Source organism: Bos indicus x Bos taurus, chromosome 20 (genome assembly GCF_003369695.1).
Source record: "Bos indicus x Bos taurus breed Angus x Brahman F1 hybrid chromosome 20, Bos_hybrid_MaternalHap_v2.0, whole genome shotgun sequence".
NCBI lineage: Eukaryota > Metazoa > Chordata > Mammalia > Artiodactyla > Bovidae > Bos > Bos indicus x Bos taurus.
In genome coordinates, this window is record NC_040095.1 from 53,589,783 (window position 1) to 53,615,592 (window position 25,810).

Sequence of the window (25,810 nt, forward strand, 5' to 3'; positions counted from 1 at the left end):
GCTGAGATTTTCTCCAGAGCAGGGCTTTCATGATTAGTAAATCTTATATCTTTTCCTTTACTATAATCTCTGCATAGTGGTAGAAAATTGATATCACAGAGTGCTTAGTCTGTATCACTTAGTCAAAATATCTAATTCTCTTCTTAATTGTGAGACTTGTTTTCTCCTGTGCTTATGCCTTACTTAAGTAGAAGAATGCTTCATATACAGTGAAGCAGTTAGGAAAATAAAGAGAAGAAAAGAAAATTTAACATTTTACTTGAATGACTTTATTGATACAACACCTTTCTTCAAGCTTCAATTGACTCTTAGAAATTTTACAGTAAAGGAATAACTCTTGGTATTTCAACAAGCAGGTCTAAGTCATTTTTAAAAAATGTACAGCACCATACAACTGAGGAAGGCCATTGTTTGATCCTCATCCAGAACATTGCATTGTGCTAAATAACCACATTTTTAAAAAAGTATAAATATCAACAATTATCTCAAAGTTCAAAAAGATGTGCATAAATGTCTTCAAATTAAATTAGAATAAAGCTCTAGGAAAATGGATCTGCTATCAAAAATATGAAGTATGTATTGACATGTTGAGAAAGAATTCAAAGGTATAAACTGACCCAAGTTTACTATTACACATGAAATATCAAAGTGAAAGCATTAGTTGATCCATCATGTCTGACTTTTTGTGACCCCATGGACTATAGCTCCGCAGACTCCTCAGTCCAAGGAATTTTCCAAGAGAGAATACTGGAGAAGGGGATGTCATTCCCTTCTCCAGGGGATCTTCCTGACCCAGTGATTGAAACTGCATCTCCTGAATTGTAGAGAGTCTCCTGTATTTCAGGCAGATTCTTTACCATCTGAGCCACCAGGGAAGCCCTGTATTGTATATATCATATGTATGTGTGTGCATTCAGTCGTGTCTGACTCTTTGTGACCCCATGAACTGTAGCCTGCCAGGTGCCTCTCCATGGGATTTCCCAAGCAAGAATACTGAAGTGGATTGTCCTTTCCTTCTCTGGAGATCATCTCGACACACGGATCAAACCTGCGTCTGTGGCATATCCTGCACTGGCAGGTGGTTTCTTCATGACTAGCGACACCTAAGAAGCCTAACTTTCAATGCCTTTTAAAAGATTTCAATATATTCATAAGAGAACTATAAATATTAAAATTTAGGAATACTTCGTATTGGAAAATCGTATACAGTTCAGTTCAGTCACTCAGCTATGTGTGACTCTTTGCGACCCCATGGACTGCAGCATGCCAGGCCTCCCTGTCCATCACCAACTCCCAGAGTTTACACAAACTCATGTCCATCAAGTCGGTGATGCCATCCAACCATCTCATCCTCTGTTGTCCACTTCTCCTCCTGCCTTCAATCTTTCCCAGCATCAAGGTCTTTTCAAATAAGTCAACTCTTTGCATCAGGTGCCCAAAGTATTGGAGTTTCAGCTTCAACATCAGTCCTTCCAATCAGCACTTAGGACTGATCTCCTTTAGGATGGACTGGTTGGATCTCCTTGCCGTCCAAGGGAGTCTCAAGAGTCTTCTCCAACACCACAGTTAAAAAGCATCAATTCTTCGGCGCTCAGCTTTCTTTATAGTCCAACTCTCACGACTACTGGAAAAACCATAGCCTTGACTAGATGGACCTTTGTTGGCAAAGCAATGTCTCTGCTTTTTTAATATGCTGTTCTGAGGAGTAAGAGTCTTTTAATTTCATGCCTGCAGTCGCCATCTGCACTGATTTTGGAGCCTAAAAAAATAAAGTCTGTCACTGTTTCCCCATTTATTTGCCATGAAGTGATGCAACTGGATGCCATGATCTTAGTTTTCTGAACGTTGAGTTTTAAGCCAACTCTTGCACTCTTCTCTTTCACTTTCATCAAGAGGCTCTTTAGTTCTTTGTTTTCTGCCATAGGGGTGGTGTCATCTGCATATCTGAGGTTACTGATATTTCTCCCGGCAATCTTGATTCCATCTTGTGCTTCATGCAGTACAGCGTTTCTCATGATGTACTCTGCATACAAATTAAATAAGCACAGTGACAATATACAGCCTTGACATACTCCTTTTCATATTCGGAACCAGTTTATTGTTCCATGTCCAGTTCTAACTGTTGCTTCCTGACCTGCATACAGATTTCTGAAGAGCCATGTCAGGTGTTCTGGTATTCCCATCTCTTTCAGAATTTTCTACAGTGTATTGTGATCCACACAGTCAAAGGCTTTGGCATAGTCAATAAAGCAGAAGTAGATGTTTTTTTGGAACTCTCATATAAAATGAAATTATACTCTTTCTTCTGCCCTCAGAAAATATAAGAAATTTTACAAAATATTCAAGTTTCATTTAGAAATACTTTACATACCATATGATTTACCTTTTTATAGTGTATACTCTATGACTATTAGTATATTCAGTTATCCATCAGTTGTCACAATGGATTTTAGAATGCATTGACTAATTCAGAAAGAAATCCTGTGTCCTTAGTCATCATGCTCTAATCCCTCTTGCCCATGCCTCAATCCAAGGAGCCACCATTCTAGCATCTGTTTTTATAGATGTCTTTTCTGTTTAGGCTGCTGTAACAGTATGTCATAAACCTAGTTCTTAAACAGCAAACATTTATTTCTCACAATTCTGGAGGCTGGAAGTCCAAGATCAAGGGGCCAACAGATTTGGTGCCTGGTGAGAACACACTTTCTGTCTTCTGGTGGTGTACTCACATGCTGCAAGAGCAAGGGATCTCTCTGCGATCTCTTTTATAAGGGATCTAATCTCCCTCATGAGTGTTTCACTCTGAATTTAGGGAGGGGGGCGGGAAACATTCAGTCTACAGCAATAGTTTTTCCTTTAATTGGCATCTAGTATAAAACAATCATATAACATGTAGTTCTTTGTGACTGGCTTATTTCACTTATTGCATTATTTTCAAAGTTCATTTACATTGTATGTATCAGTGTTTCATTCTTCCTTACTGGTAAAAAGCTTTCCTTTATTTGAATATACTGGATTTTATGTATCCATTCACCACTTGATAGACATTTGGGTTGTTTCCACTTTTTGCCTAATTTGAAGAATGTTGTCATAAGCATTGATATGGATGTTTTTGTGTGAATGACTTTTCATTTCTCTTGGGTATTTCCCTAAGAGTGGGACTGCAGAGTCATATAGAAACTATGTTTAAATCTTTGATGAATTGCCAGACTGTTTTCCAAAGTGACTACATTTTACATTCACAGCGGCACTATATGAGTGTCCTAGTTAGTCTATATTGTTACCAATATTTAATATTCCATACTTTTTTGATCATGATCATTCTATTAGATGTGAGGTGATAGCTCATTGTTGGTTTATGCACTTGTATAATGTCTTGTATCACAAAACAGTAAAGCTGCTCCAGCCTTTTCTATTCTACCTGATTTTTCATGTGTTCATCTCAAAAATCAACTCAAGTGGTTTCCATTTAGATCATTTTTTCAATATAGCATTTCTCTTTGAAAATAAGGATTTGCTAATTACTTTTAAATGAGCATTATAAATAATACATAAGTGGATTCATTTGTTATCATTCTGGTTAATTTTCATTTTCAAAATGGCCAGAATAGTTCTAGAATTGCATGTGCTTACTTACCAAGAACAATAAAATAACTGCCATATGATAAAGCCTCATTTAAAATTAGTTTTAAAAATAAAGGAATAAATGGATTGATAAATTGAAGCAGATGCGATGGAGATATTGAAAAGTTTCCAAAAGTATTGTATAGTTATTCTTGCGATCAGGCTCCATGTATAGATGATGGAAGGGGAGAATCCCTGGAGAGAATACTTGCTTGTCAGAAACAATAAGGACTTATTTTAGAATAACATCAAATTCAACTCCAGAGGTATTTTGATCAGAAACTTTACTTTCGTTCACTTAAATCTCATCTCAACCCATATAATATTTGCATCAAGGCAAAACTACTTTGTAAATACACATGAGTTCAAATGTATCATAAAAAGTATATTATTTGCGATCATTACCAAATGAAACCAAAGGAAATGTTAATTTTTACTAAAGTAGCATCTTAGGTATGTACTTTCTTTCTTTCTTTTTTTTTTTTTTTTTTACTAATTGGTAGGTTTCATATGGGAAATGAGTTAATACACATCTACTAAGTAAAACAGTACAGTAAATCATAATATCATAAATTTTATAGTTGGTAATAAAGAAGCCTTAGAGACACCTCAATGAGCATTACTAAAATATAATTTAATCCTAATCATAAACAGGTATGTAGAAAGAATGGGCCCTAGTTAAGATTTTATAGCTATACTGGGAGACTGTATTTAGAAAAGTGCACACTCACTCACTGATGGCTCGGCCTAAGTGCCTATTAAATAGAGTTGAGAGCTCTTCAACATACAATTGTTTGTAAGCATTAACAGGAGCGATGTCAGAAAAGTATTTTATGGTATATTTCATATTGGATACTTTTTCAACAGGACATTTTAAAAGGCTGTACTTTTTGTTAGTGCATTTTAGGTTTAGCAAAATTCAGAGAAATGGACAACAATTTCCTATGTATCTTTTGCACCTATACATGCTTAGCTTCCTCCACTATCAATATCCCCCACCAGAGTGATGCATTTGTTACAACTGATGAGCCTGCACTGACACATCATAATCAACCAATGTCTACAGTTTGTTGTAGGGTTAACTCTTATTATTCTATGGTTTTGGACAAATGCATAATGGCACATACCCACTAACATAATATCATATAGAATGTTTTGGCTGCACTGCAATGTTCTGTGCTCCATCTGTTCATCTCTCCGCATCTCTACCCCTGGTAACCACCTATCTTTTTATTGACTCCATAGTTTTGCCTTTTCTAGAACATTATATAGTTGGAATCATATGGTACGTGGACTTTTAGGTTGGCTTCTTTCACTTAGTAATATAGATTGAAGTCTGTTCAAATCTTCCATGTCTGTTCCAGTTTTGATAATGCATTTCTTTTTGCACTCAGTAATATGAAATTGTCAGCCTGCACCAGTTTGTTTACCCATTATCTACGGAAGAACATCTTGGTCGTCTCCAAGTTTTGGCAATGATGAAATAATGCTGCTATAACTATACATGTGTAGGTTTTTGGGTGGACAGATGTTTTCAGCTCCTTTGGGTAAATACCAAACTTTGCAATCCCTGGATCATATGGTTAGAGTATGTTTAATTTTATAAGAAATTAATAATGTCTTTTGAAGTGCCTGTGCCATTTTGAATACCCACCAGGTATGAATGAATAGGAGTTCCCATTGTTCCACATTCTAACTAGCATTTGCTGGTGTCATTATTCCCTGGATTAGCACCACTCCAATAGATACATATTGGCATATTGTTTTAACTTGCATTTTTTCTGATGTTATATATGTGGGGCATCTTTTCATAGGGTTACATCATGTGTGTGTTTTCTTTGGTGAAGTATTTATTAAGATCTTTGGCCCATTTTTTAAATCATGTTGTTTGTTTTCTTAACATTTAAGTTTAAGAACTCTTGGCATTTTTGGGGGATAACTAATTTATCAGATGTGTCTTTTGCAAATATTTTATCCCAAACTTTGTCATATCTCCTCATTCTCTTGACATTGTCTTTCAAGAGCTGAAATCAAATTTTTAAAAATCTTAATGTAACAATTTTGAGGAGACTGTTGCTCTATGGAATTATAATTAGAAGTTAATGCTTTAAAATAGCCTACCCACTACCTAGGGGCTTGTGGCAGCAAGAGAAATGTTCTTCCTCTGGGCAGATGAAGCGATGCACTTGATTTAAGAGAGAACAGGAGCAAAGCACCTTTGTGCAAAAGGAAAAAAAAGGAACAACTCCAAAAGTCTTGCCTCTTTCTTCAGGTGAACAGGCCTTATGCTCGAAGACCATGTGGAGGTTGAGGGTGCCACAGCTGGGCATCCATTGAGCATGCAGGTGGGGCTCAGATGCAATGCAACTGTTAATTACATGGTGTTTGATCTGCCTTCTTTCATCCTGTGGTTTGTAGGTCACAGTGATTATTCAGTTGCCCAGTCATGCAAGAAAGGCAGGAATCTTGGGTCTGGTCTATGATTATCTTTTTTACTTGTTGTTGTTCAGTTCCTAAGTTGTGTCCAACTCTTCGTGATCCCATGGACTGCAACACACCAGGCCTCCCTGTCCCTCACCATCTCCCAGAGCTTTCCCAAACTCATGTCCATTAAGTCAGTGATGCCACCCAACCATTTAATCCTGCCCTCCACTATCTCCCAGAGTTTGCTGAAATTCACGTCCACTGAGTCAGTGGTGTTATCTAATCATCTCATCCTGTTGCCCCAACTCCTTGTGCCCTCAATCTTTCCCAGTATCAGGGTCTTTTCCAATGAGTTGGCTCTTGACCTCAAAGAGGTGGCCAGAAGAATTGGAGCTTCAACTTCAGTAACAGTTTACTGCTGTAGCTAAACATGTAGCAGCTATTTTCACTTGTATGTTGTGCTTTACAGCCAAGTCATTCTAAGAACAATCTCTGTGAAATAGAAAAAAACCAAACAAACATATTATTCTTGCTTTATAAAAAAAAAGAAAGAGAGAGAGACTCATATAAATTTGAATATTTTTATTCCTAGATCTGTGTTCATTCTGTGTCAGCTGATGTTCATTGAACCCAAGTACTCGTCAGGTATTTTAACTGGTTGAGATTTATCTTATTATTTTGAAAATTCATTCTGTGACATAAGACTATTTTCACCGTCTTAAAGAATACACCAGGAATCAAATAAGTTCAATATATATGTCTTTGGTCAGGGGAATAGAAAGTGGTGTCTCGTTCGTTACACGTATCACAGTTCTCAGGGCAGAGGACTTTCTTGATAAATAACTGCGGAACATTTCTGTTACAGCTAACAATGTAATCCATAATAGAACTATTTGGTAACTTCTATTGCTTTTCTGTTGGTGGGTAACAAATAGTCACATGATTTCTGTAGGTCAGAAGTCCAGGAGGGTTCAACTTAGTCCTCTGCTTTAAATCTGGAAAGACTGAAGTTTTGTGTCAGCTGGGCTGGTGGTCTCTTATCTAAAGGCTCCAGGGAAGAATCTGAATTCATGCTCATTTCCCTCACTGGCAGGATCCACTTCATTGAGGATGTAGGTAGGAGGGCTACTTTTTTTCCTGGATCTTAGCTGGGAGAGATTTCTCCTTTTAGAAGCTGCCTGAATTTCTTCTTCAAGCAAGCAATAGTGTGACAAGTCCTTCTTATGTCTGAATCTCTTTAATTGTCTCTTCTGCTGCCATCTGGAGAAAGTCTCTGCTTTCAGTGGTTTTTCACCTGACTGAATCAGGCCCACCCCAATAATCTTTGTACATTAAGGTCACCTGCCTTGAGACTTCAGTTACATCTGCAGAATTCCTTCGTAACAGGACCCAAGTTAACGTCTAGTTGAATGATCGAGGGACAGGAATCATATGCTGGAATCTTTAGAATTCTGTGTCCCATGACCCTAAAATGTCTGTAAAATTTGGGAGAACTTTTTAATAGGATAATAAATACTCTTTCTAATTTGTATGTCATGGCTTACTTTTCCTTTTATATGATTCCTCAGTAAAATAAAGGCACTAGTAGGCACTCAATAAGTAGTTCTTAACATGTTTTTTCAAATGACTAGCTCTCACCTCCCTGGATTTCCTTGTTAATGCCTCAGTTCAGGATAATGTATATTTTTATTCTAACTGCTTTTCAGAAACGCCACTGTGTTCATCACTTCGTAATAGCGAAGTTCAATGAATAGTCTTCATTTCTTATCTCCCTGATTTCTTTGTGATATCTGACTGTGTTAATCATCTTCTTTCCTCTTGGAATGTTCTACTTCCTTGGCTGCCATTCTAGTACTTTGCAATGGTGTACTTTATCATCTGTGTTCTAAAGAATGCATTAACTGACTCAATCAGAATGTAGTAATAAATGATACCTGCTAGGGAGTGTAGTATTTTTGGGGCTAATCATATAGAGGGATTATTTTGTCTTTGAGGAATTTAAGAGTCTAATGTAAAAGACAAGGTAGCTGAATAATTGCATTATGGATAATTACTGTGAGGATAAGTTTTTCTGGGGACTAGAGAAACATGAAAACGTGGTGGCTTAATCTCTTTATGAGGACCAGGGAATATTTCATAGAGAGTAGAATGCTTGGATTGAGTCTGAAGATGAAGGATGAGTAAAGGTTAGCATGCATTCTGCTCTCAAAATAGTGGCTCAGATGGTAAAGAATCTGCCTCCGATGCAGGATACCTGGGTTCTATCCCTGGCTTGAGAAAAATCCCCTGGAGGAGAGTATGGCAACCCACTCCAGTATTCTTGCCTGGAGAATTCCCATGGACAGAGGAGTCTGGCAGGCTGTAGTTCATGGGGTCTCAGAGTCGGACATGACCAAGTGACTATGCACAGCAGAACAAACAGTATTCAGAAACAAAGTGAAAGTCACTCAGTTGTGTCCGACTCTTTGTGACCCCATGGATTATGCACTCCATGGAATTTTCCAGGCCAGAATACTGGAGTGAGTAGCCTTTCCCTTCTCCAGAGGATCTTCCCAACCCAGGGATCAAACCCAGGTCTCCTGCATTGCAGGCGGATTCTTTGCCAGCTGAGCCACAAGGGAAGCCCAATAATGTATTAAGTAAGTATGCTATTTACCCTCATTAAATTTTAATAAAATAGAATTAACCCACTGAAATAGTGTTCTAATGTCACAGTAAGTTGGGAATTGTTGAGGCAAGCCACAAATATCAGGAAGCAAACTAAAGACAGGTGGGCAGGAAAGAATTCTGATGGCCATAAGGCAACCAAGTATGTTAAGTAAGTCTATGCAGATGCTGAATATAAAAGTTAATATTTGGAAGCTCTGGGGTTTTCATGTTCTTGTTTAGTCACTAAGTCATGTCTGACCCTTGTGACCTCTTGGACTATAGTCCACCAGGCTCCTCTGTCCATGGGATTTCCCAGGAAAGCCTACTGGAGTGGATTGTCATTTCCTTCTCCATCAGAACCAAAAAGGATATTTATTATGAGGATTGGTTAATGTTGGCTCACGCAGCTATTGAGGTTGGCAAGTCTAAAATCCTCAGATCCCCTGTCCTATGTCAACCTTTCTTGCCACAACCAGAACCAGTGCCTCAAAGATCATTGGGCAAGATAATTCTCTCTTATTAGAGGGAAAGTCAGCCTTTGGTTCTATTCAGGTCTTCAACTGATTGGACAAAGCCCACTCACATAATGAGAACAAATCTACTTTACTCAGTCTCACAATTTAAATGCTAATCTTATACAAAGACAGCCTCACAAAATCACACAGAATGATGTTTGACCAAATATCTGGGCCCTCCATGAATTAGAAACTGCAGCCCAGTGTCTTGGGTTTTATCAGGCCTTCTAGATGATTTTCATGCATACTAATGTTTGAGAACCACTGACCTATGTGATTCTAATGTAAATTAAATTCAAGAAGCATTGTTGTATTTAACAATTTGATTTGTATCATGGTTCTATCAATAACTACTCTCATGGGCATACACATATGCACACACTCACTCATATACATACACACATCCTGATGGAGAAATAAACTTCATGTAAGGCATATGTGGAGAAGGCAATGGCACCCTACTTTCTAGACAAGAGTACTGGAGTACATCCCATGGATGGAGGAACCTGGTGGGCTGCGGTCCATGGGGTCGCTGGGAGTCGGACACGACTGAGCGACTTCACTTTCTCTTTTCACTTTCATGCATTGGAGAAGGAAATGGCAACCCACTCCAGTGTTCTTGCCTGGAGAATCCCAGGGACGGGGGAGCCTGGTGGGCTGCCGTCTATGGGGTCTCACAGAGTCTGACACAACTGAAGCAACTTAGCAGCAGCAGCAGCAGGGCATATGTGGCTTTTTCCCCCCTTGTGTCTTTCTCTCTCTTTTTTTTTAATTTATTTTTTATTGGAGGATAATTGCTTTACAGAATTTTGCTGTTGTTATGTGGCTTTTGTTTATAATATTTGGTCTGCTCTCAGCTTAATCCTCTGAAAAACGTATATCACAATTTTAGCCACAGACCCTCAAGTAGGCCATGTCCTTTCAATAGTTTTATAATTCTTTCATCTCTTAAATATTTCTTTTCATTTTTTGCTGCTTTACAAACAATTATTTTCTTTCAAGAACTATTTCAAAAATCACGAGTCTTTGAAATCTTTCTCAGTTTCTCAGGCATATTTTGTAGCTCCTTATCTTCTATACTCTATGTAGACCTTAAAATAATGTTCATCACTTATACTCTCATAGTTGTAAATATACCACTTATATTTTATTCTAATATTGTTCACCTATACTACATTGTGAACATCTCAAATCTAAAATCAGGTCTATTTTATCTTTGTTTATTAGAGTACTCCCAAATTCTTAGTAAATTCCCTGACACATAAAACTGGGTTAATAAAATTTTGTTAAGTTCATGAATATTATTTGTCTTCATTTCTCAGCCCACCTTAATTACGCAACAACTACATCATTCACTACACATTGCAATGATCACTGTGCATTTCCCAGTTTACCTAAAATATTCTACTTCTGCTTGTTCTGTTCATTAAATGTGAGAATTCATTGTACCTGATCAATATACCAAAATGGGACTCTTTTTTTATTAATTGTTTGCAAGATGATGTTATTTGCAAAAGAGTCAAATTCAGGGAGATGCTTATTTATTCATATATCTAATGAGTTCAAAGGTTCTGATGTCTCCAGAGTTCACAGTTTAAGCAACAACAAAAGCAACTGCATGATTTGTGCATTGATAGGAAAATTTGCCTTAGTTTCCTATTTCACATTTCTCTCACATTATGTACATAATTGCAGTCCAGAAAGCAATGTATACTTTTTTTTTAAATTCATTGAATATTTCTTGTTTTTTTGTCCTCAATTCTTATTCAAACATATTCAAAGATTAGGATACACAAATTTCAAATTTAATCCAATTGTTAACTGCGGGCAATGGAAATTAAATTTAGATTTTATGAACTCATTCCTTGTTTCCTTTTAATCTGAAGTTAATTTTTGTTAGCAGCTGCAGCTAACAACATAAAGCCTTGTTACTGAAGAGTGGGTGGTTTTAAGTCCCTTTGGTTACTTCACATTCTTTTGTTGTTGTAAATGTGCTTATTTTGATACATAAAAGTTGTCTTCCACAATGTGTTCATATTAGCAATTTCCTTTTGCACAAAAAGGTTCATAATGAGACCTTATACCTTAGCCTACAGAGAGGATAACACATAAAAAAAATTGGCGTCTCTTTTAACCAATGATCAAAAGTAATACAATAAAATACTTTTCTGAAATTTTTATTTATACATGCAAGGGTCAGTGTATTAGCTACCTATAGCCATATGATAGATTACTTCAAAATATCAAAAAGTAGTTCAATTTTTTTCTAAGACTTAAAATAAATTTATTGACTCATTTATCTGAATATTCCATAGATAAATTGAGCTTCAGACTTACCTTTATCAGGACTCTTATCTCCATTTCATTGTATTTTTTTCTGCATTCCCTTTTATCATATGTTGACTTAAGGTTGCTATATTATAGTAACAAGCAACTAGTACTATGTTAACTTTTAGTATGTTAATAGGGTGAATGCCACCTTAATTTGGTACACACTCAGCCTCATTCAGGGTGCAATAAATTGTCACTTTGGATAATAAGATGCTGCTTTATTTAATTTAAACTAGTCTCCATTCACTTTCTTTAAAAACTGTATTTAGTACATGAAATGTGCCCATAATTTAACTGCTTAGTATGACAAAAGGTATGGAATTGTTTGTATTGGCTCAAGACTTTCAAGATTCACATATTTATTTTCACTTGCAGTCAATTCCATTCAAATCTCTTGGATTCTACATATAAGGAGGAGGCTCATCAAGCAGTTATAACATTTAATACATTTTATTGTTGTTGTTGTTTACCTAATATGTCAATACACTGAGACATTACTAATTGCACTATCCCAAACTCAGTATCAAATTCTAAAATAAGTAGAACATATTAGTTTATTCAAGAGAAACTCAAATAACTCAAACAATTATATCAGGTCAGTTCAGTTCCGTCACTCAGTCGTGTCCCACTCTTTGAGACCCCATGAACTGCAGCACACCAGGCTTCCCTGTCCATCACCAACTCCCAGAGCTTACTCAAACTCATGGCCATCAAGTCGGTGATGCCATCCAACCATTTCATCCTTTGTCGTCCCCTTTTCCACCTTCCTTCAGTCTTTCCCAGCATCAGGGTTTTTCCAGTGAGTCAGTTCTTTGCATCTGGTGGCCAAAGTATTGGAGTTTCAGTTTCAACATCAGTCCTTCCAGTGAACATTCAGCACTGAGTTCATTTAGGATCGACTAGTTGAATCTCCTTACAGTCCAAGGGACTCTCAAGAGTCTCATCCAACACCAAGGTCAAAAGCATCAATTCTTCAGTGCTCAGCTTTCCTTATAGTCCAAATCTCACATCCATACATGGCCACTGGAAAAACCATAGCTTTGACTAGAGGAAACTTTGTCAGGAAAGTAATGTCTCTGCTCTTCAAACCTATGCTCTCTAGGTTTGTCAGAGATTTTCTTCCAAGGAGCAAGTGTTTCTTAATTTCATGGCTGCAGTCACCATCTGCAGTGATTTTGGACCCAAAGAAAATAAAGTCTCACTGTTTCCATTGTTTCCTCATCTATTTGCAATGAAGTGATGGGACCAGATGCCATGATCTTAGTTTTCTGAATTGCTGAGCTTTAAGCCAACTTTTACACTCTGGTCTTTCACTTTTATCAAGAAGCTCTTTAGTTCTTCTTCACTTTCTGCCATAAGTGTGGTGACATCTGCATATCTAAAGTTATTAATATTTCTCTTGGCAATCTTGATTCCAGCTTGTGCTTCATCCAGTCCAATATTTCGAATGATGTACTCTGCATATAAGTTAAATAAGCAGGGTGATAACATACAGCCTTGACGTACTCCTTTCCTGATTTGGAACCAGTCTGTTGTTCCATGTCCAGTTCTGACTGTTTCTTCTTGACCTGCACTCAGATTTCTCAGGGAGGCAGGTCAGGTGGTCTGGTATTCCCATCTCTTTCAGAATTTTACATAGTTTATTGTGATCCACACAGTCAAAGGTATAGTCAATAAAGCAGAAGTAGATGTTTTTCTGAAATCGTCTTACTTTTTTGATGATCCAATGGATGTTGGCAATTTGATCTCTGGTTCCTCTGCCTTTTCTAAATCCACCTTGAACATATGGAAGTTTGTGGTTCACATACTATACTGTGGAATGCTGGCTTGGAGAATTTTGAGTATTAATTTGCTAGTGTGTGAGATGAATGCAATTGTGCAGTAGTTTGAACATTTTTTGGCATTGCCTTTCTTTGGGATTGAAATGATAACTGACCTTTTCCAGTACTGTGGCCACTGCTGAGTTTCCCATATTTGCTGGCGTATTGAGTGCAGCACTTTCACAGCATCATCTTTTAGGATTTGAGCTAGATCAACTGGAATTCTATCACACGTCCACTGGCTTTATTAGTAGAGATGCTTCCTAAGGCCCACTTGACTTCACATTCCAGGATGTCTTGCTGTAGGTGAGTGATCACACCATGGTGGTTATCTGGGTCATGAAGATCTTTTTTGTATAGGTCTTCTGTGTATTCTTGCCACCTCTTCTTAATACCTTCTGCTTCTGTTAGGTCCATACTATTTCTGTCCTTTATTGTGCTCATCTTTCATTAAATGTTCCCTTAGTATTTCTAATTTTCTTGAAGAGATCTCTAGTCTTTTTCATTCTATTGTTTTCCTCTATTTTATTGCATTGATCACAGAGGAAGGCTTTCTTATTTCTCCTTGATATTCTTTGGAAGTCTGCATTCAAATGGATATATCTTTCTTTTTCTCTTTTGCCTTTTGCTTCTCTTCTTTTCTCAGCTATTTGTAAGGCCTCCTCATACAACCATTTTGCGTTTTTGCATTTCTTTTTTCTTGGGGATGGTCTTCATCACTGCCTCTATATGATGTCAGGAACCTCTTTCAATAATTTTTCAGGCACTCTATCAGATTTTATCCCTTGAATCTATTTGTCACTTCCACTTTATAGTCATAAGGGATTTCATTTAGGTCATACCTGAATGGTGTAGTGGTTTTCCCTGCTTTCTTCAATTTAAGTCTGAATTTGGCAATAAGGAGTTCATGGTCTGAGCCAGAGTCAGCTCCTGGTCTTGTTTTTGCTGACTGTATAGAGCTTGTCCATCTTTGGCTGCAAGGAATATCATCAATCTGATTTCAATATTGACCATCTGGTGATGTCCATGTGTAGAGTCCTCTTGTGTTCTTGGAAGGGGGTGTTTGCTATGACCAGTGTGTTCTCTTGGCAAAACTCTTTTAGTCTTTGTCCTGCTTCATTTTGTACACCAAGGCCCAATTTGCTTGTTATTCCAGGTATCTCTTGACTTCCTACTTTTGCATTCCAGTCCCCAATAATGAAAAGGACATCTTTTTTGGGTGTTAGTTCTAGAAGGTCTTATAGATCTTCATAGAACCGTTCAGCTTCTTCAGCATTACTGGTCGGGGGTATAGACTTGGATTATTGTGATACTGAATGGTTTGCCTTGGAAATGAACAGAGATCATTCTGTCATTTATGAGATTGCATCCAAGTCCTGCATTTCAGACTCTTTTGTTGACTATAATGGTTACTCCATTTCTTCTAAGGGATTCTTGCCCACAGTAGTAGATATAATGGTCATCTGAGTTAAATTCATCCATTCCAGTCCATTTTATTTCACTGATTCCTAAAACGTGAATGTTGACTCTTGCTGATCTCCTGTTTGACCACTTCCAATTTGCCTTGATTTATGGACCTAACATTCCAGGCTCCTGTGACATATTGCTCTTTGCATCATCAGACTTTACCTCCATAACCAGTCACATCCACCACTGAGTGTTGGTTTTGCTTTGTCTTCCTCTCTTCATTCTTTCTGAAGTTATTTCTCCACTGATCTCCGGTAGCATATTGCACACCTACCGGCAGGGAGATTTCATCTTTTAGTGCCCTTTTTGCCTTTTCATACTGTTCATGAGATTCTCAAGGCAAGAATACTGAAGTGGTTTGCTATTCCCTTCTCCAGTGGACCACATTTTGTCAGAATTCTCCACCATGACCCATCCATCTTGGGTGGCCCTTTTCCACATGGCTCATAGTTTCATTGAGTTAAACTAGGCTGTGGTCCATGTGATCAGTTTGGTTAGTTTTCTATGATTGTGATTTTCATTCTGTCAGCCCTTAGAAGGATAGGGATAAGAGGCTTATGGAAGCTTCTTGATGGGAGAGACTGACTGAGGGGGAAACTGGGTCTTCTTCTGATGGGCCAGGCCATGCTCAGTAAATCTTTAATCCAATTTTCTGTTGATGTGTAGGGATGTGTTCCCTCCCTGTTTGACCTGAGACCAAACTATGGTGTAGTTACTGAAGATAATGGTGACCTCTTTCAAAAGGTCCCATACATGCACTGCTATACTCAGTGTCCCCGACCCTGCAGCAGGCCACCACTGACACACGCCTCTGCCAGAGACTCCTGGACACTCACAGGCAAGTCTGGGTCAGTCTCTTATGGCGTCACTGCTCGTTTCTCCTGGGTCCTGGTGTGCACAGGGTCTTCTTTGTGCCCTCCAAGAGTCTGTTTCCCTAGGCCTGTGTAAGTTCTGGCGGTTCTATGGTAGGGTTAATGGTGACCTCCTCCAAGAGGGTTTATGTCATACCCTGGTCTGTTGCACCCAGAGCCCCTTCTCCTGCAGTAGGCCACTGCTGACCTGTACCTCTGCAGGTGAGACTCAAACACTACGGTTAGCTTAACTTTAAAATATATCCATGAGGCAATAACTTCTTCCCATTTCCATCACTCCTACCCCTGTCCAAACAACCATCATTCCCCACTAGAGTATGGCAATAGCTTTCTAAATAGTACTTTGAACTTAACCCTCACCTCCTTTCATCTGCCAGTGTTCCTTTTAAATCATGAGTATATCATGTAGTTCTGTTTTCAGTATGATAAAATACTCCCAAAGAAGTTAAAGCTACACTACATGACACTTATGTAGGGTGTACCAGTACACACACACACTAACATTGTGTCAAATAAGTAAAAGGTAAACAAAGGATAAATCTTCTGTTTTACCTTTAGTTCTTGGTAGACAGAGTGAAAGTGTTACCCATCAGAAACTGTGTACGTGATGCTTCTTACATGTCATTTCAGATCACCTTAACCTCAACGACTCTGATAAGTGAGGAATGGAAACTAAAATAACTAAAGTTAAGTAGGTTAACGTTGTTATTTTGAAATTTTTTAGAAAGAAAATTATCTCAAAAGGAAGGTCTAAGACTCAATTAGAAACAATAACAAAGACAAAGGTACACATGAGAACACTGACTCTTTAATAACATAATATGTCAAATTTTATGGATTAACAAAATCACAGGCATCATCACAGCATTACCATAACTTACAGGTGTAAAGTTGTGTGAGCTGATTGGAATTAAATCATTTAAAATTTGTTTAAATGTTTGGGAAAAAAATAAAGACTCTGATTGTTTTTAGATTTTCTGGAGTTACATGAGCATGTTAATGTTTGCAGATTTTAAAAAATTAGCATACAAATGTAAAATTAGAGGGGAAATATAATAGGAATAAAACCTTAAGCAATCTACTGGAATGTAAAATTGCAAAGAGCTAAAAACAGAAAAATTAGGACAAATTTGAAGTGCATAATAAAATGGTAAATATATATGTATTACATATATATATATAAATAACCAAAGTGTCATAAATATGATAAACAAACAACATTACCATACCATGGTGAAATAAAAAATATATCATCTTTATGCTACTCATAATAGGCACATGATGAAATATAAAGATATAGAAGTTTCTAAAATAAGAAGATACAATAAATCATAGACAATTATAACCAAAATAAATCTGGCAGAACTATGCTAGTGTCAGAAAAAAATATACTGTAAATCATTTAGCTAGCAGGATGGTAAGAAAGTCAGCCCATATCAACATGTATTTTGTGCCATCAGGATCTTCCCTCTTATCTTAGCCAGTAAAGAATCTACCTGCAAGGCAGGAAACCTGGGTTTGATTCCTGAATCAGAAAGATCCCCTGGAGAAGGAAATGGCAACCCATTCCAGTATTATTGCCTGGAGAATCCCATGGAGAAAGAATCTGGCAGGGTGGAGTTCATGGGGTATCAAGAGTCAGAAATGACTTAGTGACTAAACCACCACCTTGTATTATCAGAGTGAAGTAACATGGAGCTCGTATGCACCTAATGAAATATCTTAGGATAAGAAAGCTATGGTACATATATGCAATGGAGTATTACTCAGCCATTAAAAAGAATTCATTTGAATCAGTTCTAATGAGATGGATGAAACTGGAGCCTATTATACAGAGTGAAGTAAGCCAGAAAGAAAAACACCAATACAGTATACTAACACATATATATGGAATTTAGAAAAATGGTAACAAAAACCCTGTATACAAGACAGCAAAAGAGAACAGTCTTATGGACTCTGTGGGAGAGGGAGAGGGTGGGAAGATTTGGGAGAATGGCATTGAAACATGTATACTATCATGTATGAAACAAGTCGCCAGTCCAGGTTCGATGCACAATACTGGATGCTTGGGGCTAGTGCACTGGGACGACCCAGAGGGATGGTATGTGGAGGGAGGAGGGAGGAAGGTTCAGGATGGGGAACACATGTATACCTGTGGTGGATTCACTTCAATATTTGGCAAAACCAATACAATATTGTGAAGTTAAAAATAAAATAAAATTAAAAATTAAAAAAATAAAATAAAATAAAAGATCTTAAAAAATAAGCAAAAACCTAAGCATGAATAAAACTGGTAATGGATTTCTCTCAGAAACATTATATGAAGCAGACCAAAAAGTTAGTAATAACAAAAGTGTTTCAAAGAACACAAGAAAAACGTATATTTGACTATATAGAGGACAGTAAATTAAAAAAAAAATTCATATCATTTTTCACACACATGAAGCAAAATATACTAGCATTGATGACATATGAAAGCACATTGAAATTTGGCACAAAAAAAAATGTGTTTATACAAATTCCATCCTTTGAAAACCACACAATCAAATTGTCACAAGTCAATGTTATTTGTAGGCTAGTGGGGAGAAGGGACACACAGTTCAACAGAGGTATGTCATCTAACTCTCAAAATGAAAATTTATCTACCTCCGAACCATAAGCAACAAGCATTTCCAGTTTGTGGAAGATGAAAATTAAACCTTAAATGAAAAGTAGGAAAACATAACTACGACTTTGAAATAGAGAAAGTTTTATAAAAACACAAATTGTAAATCCCTTAGTGGATGACACTGATAAACAAAACTATGAAAATTGTGCTTACTTGGTAGTTAGAACATAATTTGAGATAATGAATGAAGATGTGTATATGTACATGTATGCATGCATATAGGGCTTTCCTGGTCACTCAGTGGTAAAGAATTTTCTGCCAGTGCAGGAGAAACAAGAGTGATAGGTTTGTCCCCTGGGTCAGGAAGATTCCCCTGGAGAAGCAAATGGCAACCGACTCCAGTGTTCTTGCATGGGAAATCCCATGGACAGAGGAGCCTGACAGCTATAGGCTATGAGTCCATGGGGTCTCAAAGGGTCAGATACAACTTATCAACTGGACATGAGCACACATTCATATATATCTATTAATATATGGATAAATTAAAATAATTGTACTATTTTTGGATTGGTATTACAAGATATATCAGATATATTGACATCAAGTATATATTCCACTTAAACAATAAAATAAGCACTAATTTAAAAACCACCTACTGTGAAAAATAAATTTTACATGTGCCTCAATGTGACATTCCTCTCCATTCCAGCCAAAGCTCCTCACTACTGAATTTTATATTATCTATTAACTTCGTTTTCTTTATAGTTTTACCAAATACAATTTAGCACTTTATATACATTTATATATATAACTGCATCTTTATATTTATTAACTCATGGGCATTGTAAATTAAATGGTATAATATTCTATGTACTTTGTGTAATTTCTTTTTTGGTTCTGTGTTTTAAAGATTCATCTATACAGAAAAGTACAGCAGAAATTTATCCATTGTTACTATGATGACAAAAATAAATCAAATTTAATTAATGCATGTAACTTCCAATGGCTTTGGGCTGTTTTCTCGTTTTCTATAGCTTCAGGTATTATTAATATTGCTGATATAATGCTTTAAACTTATTTCTCATTGCAAATGTAAAAAGCCTTCTCTACGTATACGACACTGAGTGCACCTACCAAGAGCATATATTTCTAGAAGTATTCTCAAATGTTTTTCAAAAAGAATGCTTAACATGTATTTTATAAAGTATGTAGTATATTCAGTGATTGACTCAGAAATTAAGGTGTATATTTAATATGTGAACTAAATATCTTTGAACCAAGATATTTCATTTTATAAAGAAAAAAATTACACTTTCAAATATGCTTGTATTCAGTTGCAGAATTACGTTAACTGTCCTGTCTCACCTTTCAGGCTACTTGAAATTGAAAGAATTTAAAGGTTATAGAAAAGATATTCTAATATATTGTATATCAATTGGAACACATTTTAAAGACGTTTTAGTAAATGTGGACTGTTCTAGCTTTTTTATGGTTTTCATTACATACACTTTTCTATTTTTACTTATATGTTTATGGAGGATATTAATTAGATCTAATTAATTATCACTGTAATATCAATAAATTCTTGCATTATCATAGTAGGCAGTAATGCACAATATTTAAATCTAAAATAAGGCAGGCTCTAGTTAGATTCTGTTTATGTTCAATATAAGTAGTTGGAATTTGGGGAAATTATTTAACTAAAATATTACACATTTTTTTTCTGTAACTAAGGATTAGACTAAGAATTAAATGAAGTATAACTTCATCTAGTGTCTGGCATATGGTGTCATAACAAATGACAGCTTTTATCATTATCATAAATATGAATGAACTATATGCTAAATCAGTGTCAGTCATTACTTGTTACATCTTCATGGGGCTTGAGACAAAATTACATTTTGGAAACCACTAGAAAGTAGCATTGGAAATGCATTTTTATAATTTTTTATATATAATGATAAACCATTCAAGTACCTCTATCAACATTTTAAATATAATTTTTAATTGGATCCCTGTTAAAAATACATTAATTAAACTCTCTTAACTGTGATTGATTTTATATGAAACTTACTGAATAGATGTCCATAATTAACTGTATGTTAGTAATCATAATCAGATTCTCTCTAGGATGTATGAGAATTCTATTCTCCTTAACTAAGAGTTTTTTTTTTTAAATGTGGATAACATTGAAATGTCCTAAGATGTACAGATCTTGTCACATTTCAGTGGGCTTTCAAATGCACACTTCCATGGTAATCATATCCTTATCAAGCTACTCGACATTTCTGTAACCTCAGAGAAGTTCTCCTCTACAGTGAATTCTCTTACCCTTCACCCCTCAGAGGTAGCAATATTGTTATTTATTGCTGCCACTTCTAGAATTTCATATAAATGCAATCAAAAAGTATAGAAGATTGGGTTATTGTTGAGTCACTATGTCGTGTCTGACTTTTTGTGACCCCATGAACTGCAGCATTCCAGGCTACCTACCCTTCACTATCTCCTGGAGTTTGCTTAAACTCATGTCCACTGAGTCTGTTATGCCATCCGACCATCTCATCTTCTGTTGGCCCCTTCTCTTCCTATGTTCAGTCTTTCCCAGCACCAAGGTCTTTTCCGAGTCTGCATCAGGTGGCCAAAATACTGGAGCTTCAGCAATAATTCTTCCAATGAATATCCAGGGTTAATTTTCTTTAGGATTGACTGGATTGATTTCCTTTCTGTCCAAGGGACTCTCAAGAGTCTTCTCCAGCACCACAATTCAAAAGCATCAATTCTTTGGTGCTAAGCCTTCTTTATAGGTCATCTCCTCACATCCATACATGACTACTGGAAAAGTCATAGCTTTGGCTGTATATGGATAGTTGTTGGCAAAGTGATGTCTTTGCTTTTTAGTATGATATCTAGGTTCATCATAACTTTTGTTCCAAGGAGCTGCTGCTGCTGCTCCTAAGTGGCTTCAGTCATGTCCGACTCTTTGCGACCCCATAGACAGTAGCCCACCAGGCTCCCCCGTCCCTGGGATTCTCCAGGCAAGAACACTGGAGTGAGTTGCCATTTCCTTCTCCAATGCAAGAAAGTGAAAAGGGAAAGTGAAGCCGTTCAGTCATGTCCAACTCTTAGCGACCCCATGGACTGCAGCCTACCAGGCTCCTCCATCCATGGGATTTTCCAGGCAAGAGTACTGGAGTGGGGTGCCATTGCCAAGGAGCTAGCATCGTTTAATTTCATGACTACAGTCACCATCCACAGTGATTTCAGAGCCCAAGAAAATAAAATCTGTCACTGTTTCCACTTTTTCCCCATCTATGTACTATGAAGTGATGGGACCGTATGTCATGATCTTAATTTTTTGAATGTTGAGTGTTAAGCCAGCTTTTTCATTCTCCTCTTTCACCCTCATTAAGAGGCTCTTTAGTTCCTCTTTGCTTTCTGCCATTAGAGTGCTATCATCTGCATATCAGAGGTTGTTGATATTTCTCCACTGGCAATCTTGATTCCAGTTTGTGATTCATCCAGCTTGTTACACTGTTATTGTATAAAGCCTGAATGATTTTACATAGTACAGTTTCTACTGAAAATCACATGTATAGGACTGTTAGTGTGCCCTATATTTTGATTTTTGATTTTTGGAAAGGATTAAATTCAATATTCTGCTCTCTCCTAGTCTCAGTGTTTTAAAGTTTACACAACTTCTTTAATTGTGTCTCAAAAGTACAGTTTGGCCCATGAACCATTCTTATTCCTGTTTATAGATTAAATAATTAAGTTATAGAAATAAAAAGTAACTTGCCAAAGCTCATGTTCCTTAAGGGTACTGGATAGTGGCTCCTACTGAATAAGTTGGCTGAAGACAGTATATTTTTATTTACTGTGCCATCAAAAGGACGGAACGCTTATTTTGAGAAATGCATGTGAGCCTGAAATTAATAGTAACAAAGACAGAAATGTGCATTAAGAATTCCTTGGACATTATCCAGTTTTTACCACAACAAAATGCTTCTCACACACAAAAATGTGTCTGCATATATAGGTAAAGTGATTGGTATTCAAAGAATAGAATACTAACACTAAGGCTGAGGGAAATTAAAAAAAAAATACCAAAGAATCTTGCTAATTTACTAATATAGATTTAGCTAATTTCATTATTGAGCAGAAATACTAGAATGAGTGTAGGTAAGCCACAATTGGTTACAAAACTATAGTGAGTTTTCCACTCTAATTATCTGAAATTAAAGTTACAGTTTTTACATACCATCCTACTTTTCAGTTCAGTTCAGTTGAGGTCAGTCACTCAGTCGTGTCTGACTCTTGTGACCCCATGAGCTCAGCTTTCCTCATAGTCTAACTCTCACATCCATACATGACCACTGGAAAAACCACAGCCTTGACTAGACGGACCTTTGTTGGCAAAGTAATGTCTCTGCTTTTCAATATGCTATCTAGGTTGGTCATAACTAAGTGTCTTTTAATTTCACGGCTGCAGTCACTATCTGCAGTGATTTTGGAGCCCCAAAAATAAAGTCTGACACTGTTTCCACTGTTTTCCCATCTATTTCAGGAAATAGCAATTATTTAATTTGCATGTGTTGGAATCAAGCTTACTCTGAGACTGTTTTTCATGACTCTTCATCAGTATCTCTTGAGATTCCCCTGACAAAGCATGCCCTACAGATCACTAGTTGCATCCACAATAAGGTTAGATTCTGTTCCCTACAGAACAGAAAATGATAGTACACTTACCTACAAATAAGTATCTGTTTGATCCCAGCTCTGTACTTTTAATCCTTACATGATAGAATAGTAATTGTACACTGGAGATACAATATATAACATTAGAGAAACATGGAGAGAGTCTATTTCCATCCAGGAGGATTTAGTTTCCTGTGCCCAAGTATGGAGTACAGGCAAGGCTATGCCAATTCCAGAGGACAGCATGAGCAATGCAGAGGTAGGGCAGTGAGAAGTAGTGTTTGAAAACAATCAAATGCTTAGTCGTTCTTTTATTCTAGTCTTTCCTCAAGACATAGTCTTCCCAGAATCCTTTCCTAAAAATTTTTTTTTAATTTTTTAATTGAAAGATAATTACTTTACAGAATTTTGTGATTTTCTGTCATACATCAACAAGAATCAGCCATATATACACCCTTGGCCCCTCCCTCCTAAACCTCCCTCCCATCTCCCTCCCCACCCCACCCTTCAGCCTGTTTCAGCTCCTGTTTGAGTTCTCTGAGTCATACAGCAAATTCCCATTGGCCATCTGTTTTACACATGGTATTAGAAATTTCTATGTTACTCTGTCCATACATCTCCCCTTCTCACTCCTCTCTTCCCACCTTGTCCATAGGTCTGTTCTTTATGCCTCTTTCTACACTGCTGCCCTGAAGATAAATTCATCAGTGCCATCTCTCAGATTTTATATATATATATATATATATATATATATGTGTGTGTGTGTGTGTGTGTGTATATATATATATATATGTATGTATGTGTGTGTGTGTGTGTGTGTACATCATATTTGCATTTCTCTTTCTGACTTAATTCACTCTGTATAATGGGCTGTAGTTTCATCCACCTCATTAGAACAGATTCAAATGTATTCCTTTTTATGGCTGAGTAGTATTCCATTGTATATATGTACCACTGCTTCTTTATTCATTCATCTGTTGATGGACATCTAGGTTGCTTCCATGTTCTACCTATTGTAAATAGTGCTACAGTGAACATTGAGGTACATGTGTCTTTCCTGAAAACATTTTTCTGATACAACAAAATAACATCTAGTTCTTCTCATTCAGAAAAGGAGCAGAGAATTTTGATGCCTTTTAAGACTGTTGATACCAATGATTAAAATTAATGATATTCTTGTCTCAGATTTATACAACAGATTTCTTTTGTCTGCTCTTAAAAGTGAACAAATACCTGGTTGAGAAATATAGAAATATACTAGCATATATACAATGGTTAGAAAAAAAGCATTTATACAGTGGCAGTTGTATAAGGTCTGAGAAGTAATTCATAACCCTGGCTTTATCAAGATAAGTCATTTAAACTATGTCGGTTTTACTTTGGTAATTTACAAAATGAGAATTCATACTGAATGTTCTTTTTTATTTTTAAAATGATAAAACGATCAAGTATGATCAATATCAGCTTCCAAAAAAACTTCATTTCAGTTCACTCAGTCACTCAGTCGTGCCCAACTCCTTGCGACCCGATGAATCACAGCACACCAGGCCTCCCTGTCCATCACCAACTCCCAGAGTTCACCCAGACTCACGTCCATCGAGTCAATGGTGCCATCCAGCCATTTCATCCTGTCATCCCCTTTTCCTCCTGTCCCCAATCTCTCCCAGCATTAGAGTCTTTTCCAATTAGTCAACTCTTCACATAAGGTGGCCAAAGTACTGGAGTTTCAGCTTTATCATCATTCCTTCCAAAGAACACCCAGGGCTGATCTCCTTCAGAATGGACTGGTTGGATCTCCTTGCAGTCCAAGGGACTCTCAAGAGTCTTCTCCAACACCACAGTTCAAAAGCATCAGTTCTTCGGCACTCAACCTTCTTCAAAGTCCAACTCTCACATCCATACATGACCACAGGAAAAACCATAGCCTTGACTAGACGGACCTTTGTTGGCAAAGCAATGTCTCTGCTTTTGAATATGCTATCTAGGTTGGTCATAACTTTCCTTCCAAGGAGTAAGCGTCTTTTAATTTCATGGCTGCAGTCACCATCTGCAGTGATTTTGGAGCCCAGAAAAATAAAGTCTGACACTGTTTCCATTGTTTTCCCATCTATTTCCCATGAAGTGATGGGACCGGATGCCATGATCTTCATTTTCTGAATGGTGAGCTTTAAGCCAACTTTTCCACTCTCCACTTTCACTTTCATCAGGAGGCTTTTGAGTTCCTCTTCATTTTCTGCCATAAGGGTGGTGCCATCTGTATATCTGAGGTTATTGATATTTCTCCCGGCAATCTTGATCCCAGCTTGTGTTTCTTCCAGTCCAGCATTTCTCATGATGTACTCTGCATATAAGTTAAATAAGCAGGGTGACATATACAGCCTTGATATACTCCTTTTCCTATTTGGAACCAGTCTGTTGTTCCATGTCCAGTTCTATCTGTGTCTTCCTGACCTGCATACAGATTTCTCAAGCGGCACGTCAGGTGGTCTGGTATTCCCATCTCTTTCAGAATTTTCCACAGTTTATTATGATCCACACAGTCAAAGGCTTTGGCATAGTCAATAAAGTAGAAATAGATGTTTTTCTGGAACTCTCTTGCTTTTTCCATGATCCAGCGGATGTTGGCAATTTGACTCTGGTTCCTCTGCCTTTTCTAAAACCAGCTTGAACATCAGGAAGTTCACAGTTCACATATTGCTGAAGCCTAGCTTGGAGAATTTTGAGCATTATTTTGCTAGCGTGTGAGATGAGTGCAATTGTGCAGTAGTTTCAGCATTCTTTGGCATTGCCTTTCTTTTGAGATTG

The 25,810-nt window shown here is 37.1% G+C and overlaps 1 protein-coding gene across 7 annotated transcripts in view; it reads left to right on the forward strand.

The window, feature by feature from the left end:
* Nucleotides 1-25,810, forward strand: part of CDH18 (cadherin 18) — a 1,278,678-nt gene that overhangs the window by 1,192,065 nt on the left and 60,803 nt on the right. The window lies entirely within an intron of this gene.